The following is a 22,185-nucleotide window of genomic DNA, read 5'->3' as shown; positions in this document are numbered from 1 at the left end:
GACCTCATCTGTTTTACTCATCATTGAATCTCTAGTGTCAACTTGCTGCCTAGGTGGTTGTGGATGCTCATTAAATATTTGTTGAATGAATGAGTGGATTATTTACTTGTCTTGGTGTGCTCATCAGTGATCACTAGAATGCTCAAAAAATGTTGAAGGAACATTGCCACAGAGGTTTGCCACAAGGTCCATGCCATATCCAACTTCTGACTTGATTCGTCAATAATACACAGCCCAGAATCAATGTGACCAATGTGCAGACACAAAACCCAATGGCTTCCTGTGGGCTGATGTGGGTCAGCATTACCTGGACAACTCCCTGGAGAAAAGAAGGAGATTTGGAGCAGGAATGTGACAGAAGAAAAGGATAATTCAGAATGGTACAATACTGAGGCATTTTTAAACAGTTCTTCCACTTTGTATTCAGCTAAACAGACCAGCTGGCTCATACTATTGTATAAGTAGTACAAAGAAGTAAATTAACATAACTCAGTATCTCTGTTCCTCCTAAGTTGTTTGAACTTCTTGGTCTGTTTCTCCCTAATGGGACATAGATTTCACAAAGTCAGGGAATTGGGTCTGTTTCATTTTCTCATGTGTCTATCCCTGGCCCCTGAATCAGCATCTGGCCTTCAATGTGTACTTACTGAATGAATGAAAGAATGAATGAATAAGTGCTCACATTATGCTTTAGCTGTTAATTTAGGCCACTGTGAGTTCCTTACGCCCAACTCCTGTAACACCTCCCTTCCCATTCTAGAACCTGATCATCTCTTGCTTTGTCATAGTACTGGATATGAATACTTCCTTTAGATACAAAGGAAGAGATTTCATTGAAATCTCTTCAATTGCCCTTAGTACCCATAACAGTTCTAAAGGCATAAAAAAGTATTGATTAGGGGAGGGGAGGGGGGAGGGGGGATAGTAGAGGATAGGAAAGGCAGCAGAATACAACAGACACCAGAATGGCAATATGTAAATCAATGGTTGTGCAACTGATGTGATTCTGCAATCTGTATATGGGGTAAAAATGGGAGTTCATATCCCACTTGAATCAAAGTGTGAAATATGATATATCAAGAACTATGTAATGTTTTGAACAACCAACAATAAAAATTAATTAAAAAAAATAAATAAAATAAAAGCATAATTTTTTAAAAAAAGTATTGATTAAAGGTATAATTCATTCATGCAAAAATGTTGGCTGAGTATGGCTAATTCAGGCACTGTGCTAGACCCTGTTCATACCATGTTAAACAAGACCCAGTTCCTTACCTAGAGTTTATACTCTAGGGAGAAGTCCAACTTATTGGACCATAATGTAGTTGTACTAAGAACTAGTGGTGAATTGTGCCAAGAACATCAGGAGGGAGCTTAGACAAAAGAGCAGTTCAGTCAGGTGGAGATCAGAAGGACATGACTCAGAGTGAATCTGATTGAGTAAGGGTAGGTGGGCAGGGTGGACGAATAGGGGCAAGAGTAGATGTGGCATGAGAAGAATTAAAATAAGGGCTGGGGATGTGGCTCAAGTGGTAGCGCGCTCGCCTGGCATGCGTGCGGCCCGGGTTCGATCCTCAGCACCACATACAAACAAAGATGTTGTGTCCGCCAAAAACTAAAAAATAAATATTAAAATTCTCTCTCTCTCTCTCTCTCTCTCTCTCTCTCTCTCTCCTTCTCTCTCTCTCACACTGTCTCTTTAAAAAAAAAGAATTAAAATAAGCAGAGAAAAGAGCACACAATACAAAAACGGGGAAGCATGAGAAAGTGTGGGCATGCTCAGGGTTGCAAATGTCACAAAATGATAAGTAAATCCATGATTGATTAAATGAGAACCTGGGTCTCAAAGAGTCCTTTCTCTTCCTGTCTAGTGGAATCCCAGTTCCTGGGCACAGATCCCAATAAATAAGATCTCTACGCTGAAGCTTGGGCTGCACTTTCTTGGTTCATTGCAATTAATTAATGTGGTCCTTACAATCTCATCTTTCTCTACTCTAAATTCTGCATTTTGTGTCTGATACTGATCTATGTGATTACACTCTTAATATTGACCTGGTTTTATGGCATGAGATATACTTCCAAATGATAAAGCTTGTTTTCTTTGAGATAAAAAAGGGCTGGAAAAGAAATTGACTATTGTGTCTGCTGAAGGAGAAAGGAAATAAACATTTTGGGATAAACATGGACAGTTTAAGCCCTAAACTGTGATCTATTAGAGACATTTATATCCAAAAGGCAGTCTGTAGACAGCCATGTACAGAAAATGTTTGGGCTACAAATACTAAATGTTTCGAGTAAAACATCCCTCTTTTAAAATAATCAAATTCAAAGGAAAGAAAATTGAAACTATATCCCATCCTTAATATGTGCTAAAAATCATGTGGTCAAAGTATACAATTTATGAGTGAAATTATCCTTGCCTTCTTGAACCGGAATGATTACTTTCCTTGGTGAAAGGAAAAGAGAAGAGCCATTTTCTCAGAATATATTTCTACTCTGAGTGGGGTTTCTGTTTAATTGGTTTTGCTCTGGCTTTTCTGTGAGCAGAGAACAGGGAAGAAAAGGTGGCAGGGCAGACCTATGAAGGTACAGCCCCCGGATGCTCTATCTTCAAACCCATGAGACACGTAAATGAAGATATTTTGACATTTGTTTGTTTCTTTCTAGCTTAACTCAAGCCACTTTTCTTCACAACACTGTCCACACTAAAGAAACAGATACCGTGGAATTTTTTTTCCAGAAACCAAACAATAACAATACATAAAACTCCCAATCAACCAAGATGTTTCCACCTGCTTGAAAATGAAGTGGACTGGAAGTATGTACATGTGTGTGGTTTAAATTGAAGGCCTTGGGGATGGGGTTGTGGCTCAGTGGTAGACCACTCCCTCACAGGTGCAGGGCCCTGGGTTCAATCCTCAGTACCACATAAAAATAAATAAATGAAATAGAGGTATTGTGTTCAACTACAACTAAAAAATAAATATTTTTTTAAAATAAATATTTTTTAAAAATAAATAAATCAAAAGCCTTAGTGAAACTTCCAAAATCCATAATACAAATGATTTTCATAATTCTGCCCACAATTCCTGTTTGATTCATTCATTTTGGGGACAGTATGTTTGTGTTTCTGATTGTTCTGAACAAATGGTGACACCTAATTTGCTTTTTAACTGCTGGAAGGCAGGGGTGGGGCCTTATGCTTCTTTGGAATGTTCCCTTAGACCTAAGTGTAATCTATAAACATGGCAAGTGTCCAAGAAGTGCATATGGATAACCAAACTAAGCAAAGCCAAACATGGTTATCATTTCAACCTGGAATCAATATAAATCAATATAAAAGTTATTAGTGAGATATTTTCTCATGCTAAGTCTTTAAAATCCAGTGTGTATTTTGATCTCACTGCACATCTTAATTTCAAGGAGCTTCATTTCAAGAACTCCATAACCACGTGTGGTTATTGTATTGGACAGTACAGATCTAGAAGGCTAATTGGAGAGAGAGAGGGAAGAAAGAGGGAGGCAGTGGGGGAAACTTGCAGAGTTAGGGGACAGTAGAAAGTGGCTGGGAACAGGAGATTGGGGAGGACAGTTGGGAAGAGGAGAAGGGGAGAAGAAGACATGATCAGTGTTGTACTTTTTAAGGTCTCTAGGGCATCATTGGTTCAATGGCCGAGTTATGCTTCTCAGGCATGTTTGGCTCAGCTTGGATCAGGTGGGTTCTCAGGGCCTGGGTATTAGGTGTTCCATCCTTCAGATGGAAAATCTGCGTTTCCTTTGATGCCTCTGAGTAAATTAATTCAACAAAAAATCTCTTAGTTTAACCAGTCCAAAGAATTAATAGGACACCCAAGTTTATCAATTATTTTCTTCTAGAACAAATTACCATCTTCTAGAAGAACATAAGCAAATTGCCATCTTCTCGTGCAGGTATACCTGGTCAATCTGTGCCCCCACCATTCTATAATTATGCCACAGAGATCATAATAGACACTATGAGAAGGAGAGAGGACAGAAACTAGTTTCACCTTTCTAAAAATGTCTCTCTAGGCCCCTTGTACATTTTCTATAAACTGTGAACTTAACTGTATTGGGAGACACTTTCTGTAAAGCAGTTACTCTTTTTACCAGTTGACTATATTGGGGGTAAGGGTGGAAGGTACACATGAAAACCATTTGCTTCATTAGACTGAATATTAAATATGTCCCTGGTTTCTTGCCAAGTTTGGAAATTTACAACAGTGTCAGCCCCAATCACCAAGTCTAATTCAAGGTCTCTTTCTCTTCCATTAAGCAAATTAAAACTTTGATTTTCTATTATATCCCTCTAGATTTTTTTCTTGGGGACTCCTAGGCTGAGAAATAAGAAGTAGAAGATTTTTGGATCTTTCTAGCATCTCTTGCAAACAAAAGTTTTCCATCTAGTTTTGTCCTGTTGAGCTTCACTATGGCTTATTTGTCTAAATTCCATGGATTTCTTGGGTATTCTTTCAGGTCACAGGCAATATCTGCATCTTCATTTATAATAATGGTTCTACCTTGAAACTCACCCACTAATTCTTCTTAGTGTTTAAGTTGGATCATTTCCTCTAGAATGGGTCTAAAGTTTCTGTAATCCTGGGGTAAAGCTGTTGCAATCTCCTGTGTGTGCTTTCTCCATTTGCTCTCGCTATGGACTCTCTTCCTACAGGGAAGGGGCATGCCTCTTCTTGGCTCCTGAACTGGAGATCCCTCAGTGAGTGGGGATGAGGGACGGGTCACTCCTACTGGCTCTGTCAGATTGCATTGCTCTTCTTCATCTTCTCCTTTGGGCAGTTAGGGCTGGTCATGTCTTCTTCTCCCCTTCATGTCTGTCTTTAAATAAAGACAAAGCAGATGGACATGCTTTCTGCCTTGGCTTCATTTACTCCTTTTATTTAAACCCACGGAGATGGCATATTCTTTATGAAAGGATGACTCCTATTGTATACTTTGATGAAATCTACCCCCTTCTGGAATGTCATCATTCTTAGGGACCCTGAAATGTAAAGTGAGAGCAAGAATGTATATAATTAACAAATTCAGAATGAACTTGAAGCCTGGTGATCAGGATGATTTGAGTCTGTAGATTAGCTACCTATTTCCAAATTTCCCCTCCTTGTCTCTGAACTCAGTTCTAAATAACATGGAAAGTAATAGGCATCTGGAGATGCCTACCTATAATTGACAGAAAATGAACATTGGTGGTCTGCAGCTTAGAGGAACTTAGATGCCTTTGAAGTTTGAATGCCTGGCCTCTAGAAATACTTCAGAAGCATAATCCAAGCAGAAAGCCATCATTCCATATCCCAATGTCTGAAAAATTTCTGTACTGCAACTCTGCTAATTTTAGGATTGGCTTTGACTAGGTTTAAAAGGCTCTATTTTCTTTAAAATGAAATTATCTAAAAAATTAATAAATAAAATAAAATTCTTGCTGTAGTAGTTCCCCTTGAGGGCTCCTTCAAGTCAAGGTCAGCCTCAGAGGGCATCACAGTCATTGTTGATATGATAGAAAGAAGTCTAAGATTATTCCCCCTCCTGTACTCATCTAGAAAAATCCTTTTCCCTGAGTATGAGGGGGACCTGTGAATGTGATGGGAAGTCACACCAGTGACTGGGCTAATCTGAAAGAAACATTATCACTTAAATCAGGTGAAAGCCTTAAAAATAAGAGATTCTCCCGATAGCCTAGGAGATGCAAATAGGTTGTGCACTGCCTATGAGGAGCAGCAGCCAACAGGAGCAAGAAACTGAATACTGCCAACAAACACGTGAGCTGGGAAGAGCACTCATCCTTTGTTGAGACCACAGCCCTGGTCAACATCTTGGTTGTGGTTCTGTGAGGCTCTAAACAGAGGATCTAGTTGACCTGTCAGGGATTCCTGACTCATGGAAAAGTGAGATAATAAACCTGTTATTTTAAATTTCTAAGTTTTTGTTAATTTGTTCTGCTCTAATAGAAATCTCATATACTTATGTGAAGCGGTCCTTTAGCTACAATAAAGGTTGTTTCTTACTTGAAATTTGAAAAATTAGCATGAGCCGTACTTACTTGAGCAGAAAGTAAAGCTTCTGTGGTCTGAATATTTGTGTCCCCATCAAATTCATATATTGAAATCCAATCCCAAATGTGATGATATTAGGAGGGGAGGCCTTTAGAAGGTGATTGGTCATGAGGGCAGAAAGAGATTAGCACTTTTATCAAGAACCTCACACAGCTAGCTTGTTCCCGCTTCCATATGAGGACAGAGCCAGAAGGTGGTATTTCTTGAACTAAAACGTTTCTGTTGTAAAAAGTTGACTTGGTGGCCCCTTAAAAATAGCTTGAAATTGCTGGGTAGTGTGTTAGTTATATTTTTTTGTTACTGAGACAAAATACATGAGATAAATAAACTTAAATCTTTTTAAAGGTTTAAGAGGTTTAAGTTTGTGGTCAGTTGGCCTATTACTTTTGGGTCTGTGATGAGGCAATACATCATAGTGGGTGTGTCTGTAGCAGAACAAAGTGATTGACCTCATGGTGGCTGAAGTGCAAGCATTCTTGTATGTGGGAGATACAGAGAATGAGAAAGATAAAGAGAAAGAAGGAGGAGGAGGAGGAATAGAGAAGAGAAAAGAAGGGAAGAGAAAAGGGGCCAGGATCTCAATGTTTCCTTTAAGAGCACATTCCTAATGACCTAACTGCCTCCAACTAGGCTCTACCTCTTAAGGGTTCCACCACCTACCAGTCGCACCATGAGCTGGGGCAGAGCGTCTTTGGGGTACATTTCAGGTGCAAAATACGGCAGATAGCAACGCTTAAACTAAGGTAAACTCAGTGTTAATTTTTTTTTTTACCCTCAAATAAAAATCAAGATTTGGACAGCTTCTGGGCACATTTTCAATAATGTAATATATCTTTATGCTTGCATTGCCATCAACTAACATCAGCATTGTCAGAAAGCAATTTCCAACATGTCAACTATCTTAGACATTATACTAGGAGTACACAGAGCAAGATAGCAAAAAGGCAACTGTCCCTCAACAGAACTTGGACTCTCATATTAAAAAGCATGGCCCAGGGCAAGCAGTATTGTGAGAAGTGCAGAATCACGGGCCCCACTCCAAGCCTACTACAAATCATACTTTTCATTTTTACAGGATCGTCAGGCTGCTAATTAACATCTAAATAGTACTGAGAAACATGTACCTTCCTCTCCTATCCTTTGTGTACTCCCAGGATGTTCTTTTAAAGATCTAAATATACATTCCCTTTGCTTAAAATTTTTTCTTTAGTGATACTGATGAACACAAAGAATCAAATTTAAATCTCATAGTTTTTGGAGACACGGAGTAGAGAATACAGTAATTTTGATGGAGAAGTTGTCAGCAGATAGGACAACAGGAAAGGTTAGCGGTTAGATAATTTTATGGGCTGAATGGTATTACTCTGATCTTCCTTTATTTAGAGAGGTATCAGAGAAGTCCAGCTCAGCTTAACTCTTCATCCACAACTAATGACTTTAAAAGGGAAAAAAACTCATGGGCTTATGACATTGCCCTTTTTCAAAATGGTGGGTTGATATTGCTGATATCTGTGTGGGTCAGAAAATATAATTAGATGTATAGAAAATTTAGACTTTCCAACAACAGAGGAATTCTGTCTGCTTCTGCCTGTTGTGCCCAGGCAATGGAAGGTGGAATGTGTGCTAAATTTGAAGAGACTCATTTTCCACTAGGAAAGACATCTAGGGGCTCACTGTTTGATAGTACCTACCGTTTATCGATACCTACCATTTATCTTATGTGCTGCATTAAGAGCTTTACCTCTATCATTTCATTTGATTTCCCCAACAGCCATTGAGGGAGATAGGTATTAATAATATTACAGTTTACAAAGGACAAAAGTGAGGACTGCAGCAAACAACTGGCCCCATGTTATACAGCTAATAGGACATGGAATTGGGATTAAAATGCCAACCTGACTGTAAAGTCAGTACTCTTAGCAAGTAGAATACATTTGACTTATCAGGAGGTGGGTCACTGTCTATCCTGCCTTTTCATTAAATCCCTGCTTTGACATGAATCTCAGGAAATTGTTGGCTGCCCCTTTCTACTATGCTTCCAGAATGCATTTTCTTGTAAATGCTAACGTGGAAATGGATGGATAGGGAGTTCCAGATGGAGGTGGGAAATGCTGAAATGATGGGTTGTGTCCATAAATCAGCAGATGTGCCATGGCTCTTGGTGACAGACACCCATTTGCCCCACATCTAAACTGTGTGTTTTGGCTTTGCTCGCTGGAGTGGAAGCCAAACTGTCTACTGCTGAATCAGTGAACCCACAAAAGGGGCTTAAATGATGAAATCAAGCAAAAAACCCAGAAGTCAAACCCTGTGCTATAGTGGATAAGGAGAGATGCCATGTGGCTGCTTCTAAATGTTTCAGAGGTCATTGCTTGGGAATGACTTTCCAAAGGCTGGAAATGATTGCCTTAAGGCATTGACTTTAGAGTCTGTTTGTCCTTTTGCCAAGAAGTAAATGAAGCCAGGGCAGAAAGTATCACTATTGGACGACCTTACTCCTACTATTTAAGCTAAAAATAAAGCAAGGTTTCCAAAAGCAGGGTCCCCAAGGTTATTAATAGTAATGGTTTAAGCCAGAGAGGGAAATCTCAGGCAGTTCATTGTAAGCCTTGATTTTCTATCCTGTAACTCATAAATGGGCCTGTGTATCTTTTGAAATGTATTTCTTCTTCTTTTTATTCTGATTTGTTATAATAGGACAGCAGAATGCATTACAATTCATTTACATATATAGAACACAATTTTTCATATCTCTGGTTGTATACAAAGTATATTCACACCATTCATACATGTACTTTGGATGATGATGTCCATCTTATTCTACTATCATTTCTAACCCTATGGCTCCTCCCTTCCCCTCTCATCCCTTTGCCCTATCTAGAGTTCATCTATTCCTCCCATGCTCCCCCTTCCTACCCACTATGAAACAGCCTGATGCAGGTTGTTTTAATGAATCATAATAATAGCCATTATTTATCAGGTGGTTAGCATGTGCCCAATACTGTTAAAACACTTCATGAACTAGATTTCTTTTTAAAGTCATGTTTGTTGAGATATAGTTTATATATGGTACAATTTGCCCTATTTAGTTTTATAGTTATATGAATTTTGACAACACAAGTATAAAAAATGACTATATATATATATATATATATATATATATATATATATGGATATAGAGTACTACAGTCAAGATATAGAATGTTACTTTGTTCTCTTTTACTTCTTTTTTTAAACAAATAGAGAAATTAACTTTAATTTCATTTAACCCAATGGATTACCAACATAATTTGCAAAGAAAATAATTGTTAGTAAGATATTTCATGTTCATTTTGTTTGTCCTAGTATTTCTTTGGAATCTAATGTCTACACATAGTACACCTCAATTCAGACTAGACACATTTCAAAGTCTCAGCAGCCTCATGTAACCAATGGCTGCCCTATTGGCTCCTTTCTCCATCTTTCAACTTTTAGTGAGACATAAGCTGTGGGCTGCTTGATAAGTCCCCTTGTTATGTGGTTTCTTGTTGAGTTTGGTCAGAAAGGAGCACCCAAGAGATGAAATTGGAATATACAAGAGTAGAGCTAGGTGCTCTATTCCTCCCTATAAGACTCTATTAGACTGTGAGTTGGTTTCTTCATGCTTATGGTGGGAATAACTTCAGTTAGGTCAACTTCTCCTACAAGTTTTTCATAAAGGCTCTCTCTTCTTTCACCTCCTTCCTCTCCAAGTCTATAGAAGGAAAGGTGATTCACAAAATTTGTTGGTTTCCTTCAACCTTGCCCTTATCTTTATAAATACCTTATTAAACAATTTTTACCGATTGACTGTTTTCATCCTTGAATCTTGAATGTTTTTTTTTTAATTATTAGAAAGTAAAATATACCTCATCTTGTATCACAGGCAATGTATGTACACATACCAGATTAATTATATATTAAAATATAACATATAAAATGCTAAAACTTTGAAAGAAAATATTTGTGTAACTTTGTGAAGAGAAATGGAAAACAAAAAATACAAAATAAACAAAAACCTGAAAAATTAGATGATATTGGAGTTAAAATTTTTATGTGTAAAAATTTATCAAAAAGGTTAAAAAAGACATGAATTGAATTACCTGTCATTTTTGTTTATTTTTGGTATTTAGTTTGACTTGGTTTTTCCTTTGGTTGGCTTTTCCTTTATTATTCTTCCCTTTGCAGATTTTCATTGTTGCTTTTCATTTTCTTCTCGTGGAATATTTTGCCAAGAATGTTCTGTAGTGCAGGCTTTCTTGCTGTAAATTCTTTTAGCTTTTGTTTATCATGAAAGCTTTTATTTCATCATCAAATTTGAAGCTTAATTTTGCTGGACATAAGATTCCTGGTTGGCATCCATTATCTTTTAGAGCTAGGTATATGTTTTTTTCTTGTTTTATTTATTTTATTTTATTTTTTTATCTTTTATTGATTATATATATTTTAAAATACATGACAGCTGTGGAATGCATTACAATTCTTATTACACATATAGAGTACATTTTTTTGTGACTCTGTATATAAAGTATGTTAACACCAATTCATGACTTTATACATGTGCTTTGTGTTTTTTGCATTACAATTCTTAATATACATATCTACCACAAATTTTCATATCTCTGTATATAAAGTATGTTGACACCTAATTCAAGTCTTCATACACATACTTTGTATAAAGTTGTCCATCACATTCCACTATCCTTGCTAATCCCCTGCCCCCTCCATTTCTCTCCCACCCCTCTGCCCTAACTAGAATTCATTTAATCCTCCAATGCTCTCTCTCCCTACCCCACTATGAGCCAGCCTCCTTATAGCAGAGAAAACATTCAGCAAATTTGTTTTTTGGGGATTGGCTAACTTCACTTAGCATTATCTTTTCCAACGCCATCCATTTACCTCAAATGCCAGGATTTTGTTCTTTTTTAATGCTGAGTAAAATTCCATTGTGTATATATGCCACTTTTTTTTTTTTTTATCCATTCATCCACTGAAGGGTGTCTAGGTTGGCTCCACAGTTTAGCTATGGTGAATTGTGCTGCTAAAAACATTGATGTGGCTGTGTCCCATTCCTCTCCTCAGACTATACCCAAAGAACTTAAAAAAAGCATACTACAGGGACACAGCCACATCAATGTTGATAGCAGCACAATTCACAATAGCTAAACTGTGGAGCAACCTGGTATATGTTGTTCTAAGATCTCCAGGCTTTGAGAGTCTGGGTTGAAAAATCTGCTGAGATCTGAATTGGTGTTCTCTTATAGGTAATATGATTTTTTTCTCTTGTGGCCTTTAAAATTCTATCATTATTCTGTATGCTAGGCATTTTCATTATAATGTGTCTTGGTGTAGATCTATTGTAATTTTGTACATTTGGTGTCCTATAGGCCTCTAGTATTTGATTTTCTAGTTCGTTCTTCATGCTTGGAAAATTTTCTGATATTATTTCATTAAAGAGTACATTCCTTTGGTTTGAATCTCTGAACCTTCCTCTATCTTAACAAATCTTAAATTTGGTCTTTTGATTGTATCCCATAATTCTTGGATATTCTGTTCATGGTTTCCTACCATCTTTACTATGAGGTCAACATTATTTTCAAGATTTTGTATTTTGTCTTCATTGTCTTGAGGTCCTGACTTCCAAGTGATCTAGTCTGTTTGTGATTCTACCTATTGAGTTTTTTGATTGGCTTATTGTTTCTTTCATTCCAAGAATTTGTTTGTTTGTTTTTTTTCAGTATCTCTTTCTTGAAGTAATCTCTTGTAACCTGTATTTGTTCTCTTATCTCTGTTAGTGTGATCAGTGGTCACCTGTATGTGTTCTCTTATCTCTTTGTTGGAGTGATTGATTTTTGCCTGTATCTGCTCACTTAGATTGTTCTTTATTTCCCAAATCATTTTAGTTATATATATTCTGAACTCCTTCTCTGACATTTCACCTACTGCGCTATCTATGATTTTATTATTATGGTATCTTGGTTTGTTTGGTGCACTTTCCTCCCTTGTTCTTTCAAGATGTCTATGTGTCTTCCTCTAGTGACCCTATAGGTTACCAATACCTCACTTTTGAGGGAGAGAGCAAAATTACAGCACTCAATGTACCCAACATGCAGCCATGTTAGCTACTATTTTTACATTTACAGTTTTGTTACTATAATCAGAAATGATGAGTTTGGTTATCTTCTACCATATAATCAATAGGTTTGCGTAATGGTTTACAGTTTCTAATGGTAGAAGGGGGTCTGGGGAGTTGGGCTATTTATGAGGTAGGATGTGAGAATATGGAGGTTTTAGATTATATGACAAGTAAGGGTAATCATACAAAGTTGGCTGTTAGTAGAAGAAACAAGAGATAGGCAACTCCATGCAAGACTCCCTGTTTCCTCAGCAACAGGATAACTGTTAGTACCCTTAGTAGAGAAACCTCTGGTGCAGCCAGGCCCACAGGGACCTTGGTGATGGTGATGTCTTACTAGGTCCTTATTGTTGTCCCTTGATAGAAGTGGTGGTAGCAGTCTCAAGCCTATATGAACCCTGATGTTGGGCTGTGGAGTCATGCTTTAGTGAATAAGGAACCCCACATGGGATGGCTCTTGATGCTGGTGTGGGGGTGGCTCTCTGTATGGGTGTGGAGTGGGCCTCCCCTCCAGGTCTCTGGGCCATGGTGTGGAAGAGTGGGTAGGCCTCTCCTCTGAATCTTTGGGCTGCAGCATGGTGGGGTGGGCACGTATTTCTTCTTCTTGAAAATTTGAACCATGCAAACTTGAAATAGTATAATATGAAAATAATTATGAAGTCTCTTTTTAGGTAGGAGACTTGAGATAATGTGAAATCCCTAATGTCTGTCATTTCAGAAAATAGATGATGCAATTAAAATGGGAGAAAGGACTATTTACAAAGGTATTGGCAGGATGTAGGGAAATTACCAGGACTAGTACGGAGACCCCACCAGACTGGGGGATGAGGGAGTGAGCAGTTTCTGAATCACAGGGATGGTAGCCATATGGAGTATGCTCCTGATAGAAACTGGGTCCTTTGGCAGAAGGATGCAGCTGGCCCAGAGCAACCTTGCAGAGAGAGAGCCCTGAGATCAGGTACCCCAGCCCCCCTTCCCCAACTCCCTGATTTCTCTGTTTCAACCATTGGTGAAACCTGCCTGAAAGCCAGGGGGCAAGGGAACCTGTTGTTGTAGTCAATATAGACATACTTCTTATGCATATAGATCAGAGTAGGAAGACTCTGGAGGACCAAACAGAAAATCCAGCCTACTCCTAAATTAAACCAAAAACTGAACCAAAAATAAAATAATTTCAGTGTTTAAGCTATTGCCACATGGTGATGCCAATAGCAAACAGCACCCAGATTATCTATTTTAGGATTGTTTTGAATAGTATGGATTTTGGAGGGATTATTTTTTTTGTGATACTGGGGATGAAACCCAGAATCTTGAGCATGCTAGGTAAGCACTCAACCACTGAGCTATATTCTCAGCTTTAATAGTGTAGAGATTTAATTAGGAAATGCTTTTAGGGAACACGCCTTGCAGTATATTCAATCTCTCTGAATCTCCTTGCTCAAAATACTACTTGGTTTGGAGTATCTTGCAGTAGATTTTAAGACACAAATTATTTACCAGGCTACAGAAAGAATTCTGGTTTACTTCCCTTTTTTTCTGCTTCTGTGCTGTTAAAATGCCACAAAATCAGGATTTTCTAGATACAATTCTATTTTAATTTGGAGGCATGAGATATTTGTAGAACTATGCAGCCTGCTTTTGTCCTAGAATTGACTGGTGCCCCAGGAAATTAATTGGAACAGAATTAACAACTGTGTTTTCACTCACTTTTATGATGGTTGCAGAAACTCTGGCTGCTGGACTATTAAACTCCTTGGGGACAGGGGCTTTATCACATTCTACAATGAATTTCCAAGCTCCCAGAGGAATGCCTGGTTTTTAAAGGGTTTTTGAGTGAATGAAACAAAAATTTTAAATTGTGCATAAATCTAAAACTGAATCCTACAACCGTCTAACCATATTCCTCTACATGTTTTATTAAAAGATTTTAGAATTGTAATAAATGATACTGTGAACACTGGTTTCTGTCCTCCACTAAAATACCAGAAACATATAAACTGAGAATCGGTATCCACGACAAGTAAGTACTTGAGTTATGGTTCGATTATTTTGAGGATTCCCTAAAGTGCTGTCATTGACAGTTGCAAACTTTCTTTTCTTTGGTATGGATCCAAAGGAAATCATCTTCTTCAGTTTCCCTGTGCACATAGAAAACCTAGAATTTTGACCAAACCAGGAAGCTTCACGCTTTATTTACAGAACAAGCCTTCATCTCAACACCCTCAAAATTCAGCCCCAAGTTGGTTGGAGCCTTTCTAGGACCCAACCAATGTTACCTGTCACAAAACAGGACACCGTCAAAGAGGGATGGAAGGAATGAGAGAGTCTTTACCCTGTGGTTCTGTGCTTTGCTTGCTGTAGTCTGGCATTTTTTAAAAATGGCTTAATCACAGATTAAGCCATCCATTAAGAAGGTAATCCATGCACTTAATTTCCATTAAGAAGAAAAGGATTTATTTTTTTCTCGCTTGCTTTTGTCCTAATTTCCCCTGTACGTAAACATCTTCTCTGTATGGTGATGTCATTGTAGCTTTCAGGCGCTGGACAGGGTGTGGGTGTAAGTGGCTCCCTTTGCAGCCATTGCTGATTCATTCTGGTGACTCATCTGCTTGGGTCCCTGGGAAGCAAGGGATTGATGTCACTGCACATCCTCCTCCTGCCAGGCCTCCTTTTTAATTCTCTGCTCACCATAGGGCGTGTTCAGCTGTTGCTGCCCAAGAGCCTGGGAACTCACTAAGTTTCCCAAAGGCTGGATGATCCCAGGCAGGGAGCACTGGGGTTCTCAGCAGTGCATGACTGAACTCCTTCACCCTGCTCACCCTGAAGCCATTTACAGAGTCAAATATCTAGGCAGGGACCAAGTCCCCCTTCCCCTTCCAGCTATCCAAGGCAGTCAGATGTCCAGAAATGGAACTTCTCAACCCTGCTCTGCCTCTTTGCTTTGAGGTCAATTATTATAAACTATCCTTTTTTGTAGGAACGCTCTTAATTCAACTGTTATATAAACCATGGTTCCATTTCTTAGCAATTTTAATTCAGAGCCTTTTAGACCATAGTAATCCCTGGTTTGATCTTTTTTTTCTCCCTTTCTTCTTTTCAATTATACGCCCGCCCCCATCCCACACCCTTACTCCTAACACTTTCCAGCTGTGTATCATTTGGCTCAGTTTCCACCCCACTTTTCTCTATAATATGCAGTTGAACCCCTTCCAGGTCCCGGATGTACTATTTATTTATGCTAAAGCATCTGGGCTTTGACACAGTCCTGTCACTGCAACGCGGCAAACTTGTGAAAGACCTGACTGGCAGTTGGCTGGTGGGCTGCACCACCCTGGAGAGTCAGAGAGACATTTTGAAGGAGTATGAGGCAGGTCAGAGAATGGATGTGAGGGGCAGTGGGAACCAGGTGAATCTAGAAGTTCATATCCTCCAACACTGTGGCTTTTATGGCCAGAGATGAGCCCAGTAACACTGGAAGATGAGGGCTGGATTCCTTTCCAAGCAGGATGGTGTTGCTGCAACTCACCCGCCTCCACAAGTGAACTGGAAATGAAGTTAGCAGTAAAAGCAAGCAGCTGCCATCCCTCACTGATGGGGCTGCCGGGATGGGAACCCAGGATCTGCAGGGAATGAGCAGTGGACTGGGAGCTGAAAGTCCTGGTTCTGGTGCTACTTCCCTCTTGTTCGTTTTGTTATCTTAGATGAATCTTTTTATCTGGGGTCCTGTTTTCTTTCTTATGAAATAGGGAGATTGGAATAATTTGTGAGATTTCAAGATTCTACTTTAAAACTCAAATGAAATCTAAAGTAGAAGACTTCTGTGTCCACGTACTCAATACTATTGTACAGGAAGTAGTAATAACCATGTTTCATTGAAGAGCCTTAGTGGAGGCCATTCCAGTACTCCTCCTTCCCCATTCCAAAATTTGAAAGGAGGTAGGGTTGTCAGAGGTGTGCCTTTCCTCCATTCAGCCATGACCCTGAGTCATGGGGCTCTGCCACATGGCCTTCTTGGAGTCACAGAGAAAAACCTTCCCGGGCGGTACAGGAGGCCGGGACAGTCCGGCTGGCCCCGGCGCAGGTCCGGTGTCCCCCCCCCCCCCCCCCCCCCCCCCCCCCCCCCCCCCCCCCCCCCCCCCCCCCCCCCCCCCCCCCCGGCGGCGGTGGCTGCGGTGTTGTTGTTGTGGTGGTGGCGGCGGCCGGAGGCCTCGGAGCTTGCAGAGTCCTAGTGCCTGGCTCCCGCGCCGCTGTGGCCGGCCGGACCGACCGCCGGGCCACAGGTCCTTTTGGAATAAATCATGGGATTGAGCTTCATTCAGATGTGGTGGAATATGCCAAGGAAAAACTGGAGAGCTTCATCAAAAATAGTGATAGCTTTGATAAATTTGAGTTCTGTGAACCTGCATTTGTGGTTGGTAATTGCCTCCAGATAGCATCTGACAGTCATCAGTATGATCGAATTTATTGTGGAGCTGGAGTTCAGAAAGACCATGAAAATTACATGAAAATATTACTAAAAGTTGGAGGCATACTAGTTATGCCTATAGAGGATCAGTTAACACAGATTATGCGAACTGGACAAAATACTTGGGAAAGTAAAAATATTCTTGCTGTTTCATTTGCTCCACTTGTACAACCGAGTAAGAATGATAATGGCAAACCAGATTCTGTGGGACTCCCTCCCTGTGCTGTCAGGAATCTACAGGACTTGGCTCGTATTTACATTCGGCGCACACTTAGAAATTTCATAAATGATGAGATGCAGGCCAAGGGGATTCCTCAAAGGGCTCCACCTAAGAGGAAAAGAAAGCGAGTTAAACAGAGAATCAACACTTATGTGTTTGTGGGTAATCAGCTCATTCCTCAGCCTTTAGACAGTGAGGAGGATGAAAAAATGGAAGAAGATAACAAAGAAGAGGATGAGAAAGATCATAATGAAGCCATGAAGCCAGAGGAGCCACCACAGAATTTACTGAGGGAAAAAATCATGAAGCTGCCCCTCCCTGAGTCTTTGAAAGCTTACTTGACATATTTTAGAGACAAATAACTTATATCAAAAAGAATGCCTACTGATGATTCCTTTAGTCTTGAAAATGTAGTGTTTATTAGGAGTTAAAAGAAAGATAATTATTTGTTTCATCAGAGTGAATCATAGTGGAAAAAAATATAACTTGTTTCTCTTAGTAACAAAGATGATGTATTCAGTGATGAAAAAGAAACTCTTTTATAAAATCTATTTTTCTTTAAATCTTGGGAAAATGCTGTTTTAACTCAGTGATTTCAAAGAGGAATGCAGCAATAGTCAAGACTTTGTGTAATGTAAGTCCTTTACTGATTCCCTACAGATTTGTAGAGGTGAGGGTTAGATTTAATTTTATACAAGTAATTGTTAAGCATATATAATCTGATTTGAATTGCAGTTGTTTGCATTTCCTCTATGAAAACTTTCTTATCTAATAAGGAAATCAAATGCTTTGTAGACCTATTTACCTTACTTTTGTTGCAATCACTGTTGCTGAGTTGCTGTAGATATGTTCCGGGCAATATATGAGTGCAATAATAATACAAGATATTGAGTAATTTAGCTTTAAAGAACCCACAAATTTCATGAAATTTTACAGCCCTGCGGCTTTTACTTTTGAATTTATTGCCAAAAGACATGGGGAAAATACCTGCTTCTCTTATAGAGATTTTAAGAGCACAGCAAGTGAATATTAAAGTAGAAAGTATATACTTAATACAACTCAATTTGTATGGACCCTTTACATTTTCAGTATTTAAAAATAACGAGGTTATCTTAACTCAGAATTTTCAAAGGTAGTATATTTAGGATTGTTTTTCTGTAGTTCACTGTACAAAGTATTTGTTTTTTTAAAAAAATCTATCATCCTCTCTGACTATAATAGCATAGAGAAAAGAGTGAATAAATAAGCACGAGTGATCACCACTTTCTCAGCTCCGAATAGCAGGGCCAGAGCAGATGTGGTCAGCTGATGCACTTTAGCAAATGGGACTTCTAGCCTATCTGTATATTTAACTTTATAAGATAGGGATAAACTTGCCTACATTTGCTTTGGATCTTTCTAGTGTAAGAAATATTCACAGAACTTGTATGTAGACATATTTGTGTTAAAAATCTGGTTCAGAATCATAGTGTAATCTTTGGGACCTACACGATGTGCATTCAACTTCTTCCCATATTTTTCTGTTTCTTTGGTAAAATTATATATTCATTTTTGCTTAATGTTGCGTACTTAAGCTACATAGTGTATCAGTGACAAAACAGGTAATTAATGCCGTTATTAGGATTTTTTTTTTCCTCTTAAGGCTTGGAAACACTCATTCCTTGTTAAAATGTACAATGTAATATATTTACTACTTAGTGTTAACATAGATCATGTATTTTTTAAAGGGAAAAATTTGAAATTACCATTTATTACCACCAGCATCATATTAAAACAGTTGCTCAGATTTCCTTACGGAAACTCAAATCATTGTATAGTGAAAGACTGTTATCTCTTTACTAAGATTCAAATATTGTTTCAAAAATCTCAGCTCTAGTAATTCCACATATCTAAAACACTTGTTTGGGGTGAGTACTTAACTCAGTGGTGGACCCCTTGACTAGCATGTGTGAAGCCCTGGGTTCTGTGCTCAGAACCACAAAAACAATAACAAGCAATTGTTTGAAATGATCTAGACACGAATTTGCCCCCAATCATTTTAGTAATGTGAAAGAAAATTTCTTGGAAGGTATTTGTTTTATATTCATGGCTGGGAAATGGAATGGGGGATTCTAAATTTTTTCTTAAATAATTATTAAACTTTTATTAAGAAATTCCCCATCTCATTTCTAAGAAAAAAAATCAGTTTTATGCTTTTGTTATCTGTTACAAATATTCATTTAATTCTTGAGTTGTTTCAGAAGTTTAATCATGAATTCCTGGTACCCACATATTTTTATCTAGAAAACCTAGGAAGAGTTTTCATCTTGTCTAATTCCCCACTCCCATTTTTTAAAAAATTGTTGTTATTTGAGCTGGTGCCAGATGCATAAAAATACACATTTTTTTTGTTGATGCTCTTACCCATTTGGTAAAATTTTTGTTAAGGATATATTTGAAGATGGACATTTTCATATTGTCTTTCATTCTGTTGACCTTAGCAAAATATATAGTAGTTTTTCATGATCACTGCTTATTTTTTTTGTCATTGAACTGTATCTTTTGTGTTCTTAAATGCATTTATTTTACAGGTATGACTTTTATCGTTGACTTTAAATAAAGAGGTAGAAATAAAATATGAAAATTCAAAAAAAAAAAAAAAAAAAGAAAAACCTTCCCTTTTTGAACATCTCTGTTGGTCCTCCCTTGGCCCTGCCTGGCCACCGTCTTCTTAACCTCCTTTTCTTTATGATCTTCTCTTCCTCCTCTTCCTGCATGGAATGGTCAGTTATTCAGCTCCATCCTCTCCAAATTGGCCTTGCAGAGTAGGGTGGGACAGAACCATTTACAGATTGAGTATCCCTTACCCAAAATGCTTGGGCCAGATGTGTTTTGGATTTTGGAACATTTTAATATAATGAGATATCTCAGGGATGAGACCTAAGTCTAAACATGAAATGTAGTTTCATACAGAAAATTGTTTCAAAACAATGTGCAAATTATCTTCAGTTTAACACACATTAGGTATATGGAAAACATAAATGTTTATATATTTATTTAATGCTTAAATAAATATAATATATAAACATAAAAATTAAACAAATACATAAACATTTATGTTTTCTATATACCTAATGTGTGTTAAACCGAAGGTAATTTGTTTATTATTTTAAAGCAATTTTCTGTATGAAACTAAATTTCATGGTTTGGAATTTTCCACTTGTGTTGTCAGGTAGGTAGGCATTCAAAAAATTTTAGATTTTAGAGTGTTTCAGATTTCAGATATTTACATTGGGGATGTTTTGTCAGTATAACTTCAAGTAATGCAAATACCTGACAGATCTTCTAGACCAAAATGGAAAGTCTCCTGGGAGACATTCTTAGTATCTTTACATCAAAGGAACTTTTCTCTTTCTCCATCTACCTTGAGTCTTATTATTGAAAGTTCCATTTCTTATCCCAGGCCTAGCTTTTGACTATGTGGAAGCCTGAGAAGTGGGGGTTAGGATATATATGTATGTGTGTCCCTTTCACCGGGTATTTCTTTTTAAAAAAATTTGCATTTATTATTTTTAGTTTTACATGACAGTAGAATGTATTTTGACATATCATATATACATGGAGTATAACTTCCCAATCTTGTGGTTGTACATGATATCATTTACACTGATCATGTATTCATATATGAACATAGGAAAGCTTTGTCCAATTCATTCTACTGTCTTTCCCATTCCCATCCTCTCTTACTTTCCCTGCTTCCCCCCTGTCCAATTTGGTGAACTTCCACTTCCCCTGCCAGGCCTATTGTGAGTTAGCATCCGCTTATCAGAGAGTACATTTGGCCTTTGTTTATTTTGGGATTGGCTTATTTCTCTTAGCATTATAGTCTCCAGTTCCATCCATTTACCATCAAGTGCTGTAGTTTCACTCTTTTATTATGGCTGAGTAACATTCCACTGTATATATGTGCCACATTTTCTTTATCTATTCATCTGTTGAAGGGTACCTAGCATGATTCCATTGTTTAGTTACTGTGAATTGAGCTGCTATAAACATTGATGTGGTTGTGTCACTATAATATGCTGATTTTAAGTCCTTTTGGTATAAACTGAGGAGTGGGATAACTGGGTCAAATGGTGGTTCCATTCCAAGTTTTCTAGGGAATCCCCATACTGCTTTCCAGAGTGGTTGCACCAGTTTGCAGTCCCACCAGCAATGTATGAGTGAACCTTTTTTCCCACATCCTCGCCAACATTTATTGTTGCTTTATTCTTGATAATAGCCATTCTGACTGGAATGAACTGACATCTCAGTAGTTTTAATTTGCATTTCTCTAATTGCTGTTGATGTTAAACATTTTTTCATATATTTATTGACCATTAGTTTTTTGAATTCTTTATAGATCCTGGAGATTCATGCTCTGAGGTGCAGATGGTAAAGGTTTTCTCCCATTCTTAGGCTCTCTCTTCATGTTCCTGATTGTTTCTTTTTAATTCACTGGCTCTTTCTGAGACTCTTTTATAGAACATGGATTTCTAAAACATAGTGATGCAATCATCATTCCCAGGCTTTGATTTCTAAGAACTGTCCTCAGGGGAAGAGTGTTCTTCATATGGTTTAGAATCCTAAATGCTTTTGGACTAGAGAGGACCTTTGGAGAACATTATTGTCATCTTCTAATTTGAGGGAACTCCACTTGAATCTATTGTCCTTAGCTGGGACTGGAGAAAGTCCCTGTGAAGAACAAGTCATAACTCAGTGCATAGCTGTCCTTAGGTGGCAGAACTTTCCATTGGTATAGTGTTAGCCATGTTGGGCTCATGAATGAAGGAAGATTTCAGGATCTGAAAATCTCCCCCTATACAAGTTAAGTGGCTTCTGATTACACAGACCCAGGAGTCAAGCTGGCCTGGAAGTGGGTGATGTGCCACTATAGAAAGTCCCATTCCTCTTAACTCTCTGTGATAGTTCTACTGATAATAGCATATTACTTTTCTCTCACTCCCAGTGAGCAAAGTAGCTAAGAGCTGTGGTAGATTATATTATTGCTTCCAATGTCTGCTGCCATCCATGGTGAGAGAATGATCACATCCAACTTCATGGATGTCAGGCATCATCACTGACTTGCCTTGGTCAATGAGATATGAGCAGAAGTAATGTACATCACTTTCAAATTAATGCTCTAAAAGTCAATGTGAAGTTCTACTGTCTATTCCTTTCCCCTTTGCCAACAAGGAAAACCTCCAAGAAACATTTTAGCAAATATCTCAATAGGAGCTGC

The 22,185-nt window shown here is 38.2% G+C and overlaps 1 pseudogene; it reads left to right on the top strand.

The window, feature by feature from the left end:
• The first annotated feature begins 16,645 nt into the window (after positions 1 to 16,645).
• LOC143389116 (protein-L-isoaspartate O-methyltransferase domain-containing protein 1 pseudogene) lies at positions 16,646 to 18,354 on the top strand (annotated as a pseudogene).
• The last annotated feature ends 3,831 nt before the right edge of the window (positions 18,355 to 22,185 follow it).

Source organism: Callospermophilus lateralis, chromosome 16 (assembly GCF_048772815.1).
Source record: "Callospermophilus lateralis isolate mCalLat2 chromosome 16, mCalLat2.hap1, whole genome shotgun sequence".
NCBI lineage: Eukaryota > Metazoa > Chordata > Mammalia > Rodentia > Sciuridae > Callospermophilus > Callospermophilus lateralis.
Note: the sequence above shows the minus strand (reverse complement) of the source record. Positions and strands in the feature narration are given on the sequence as shown.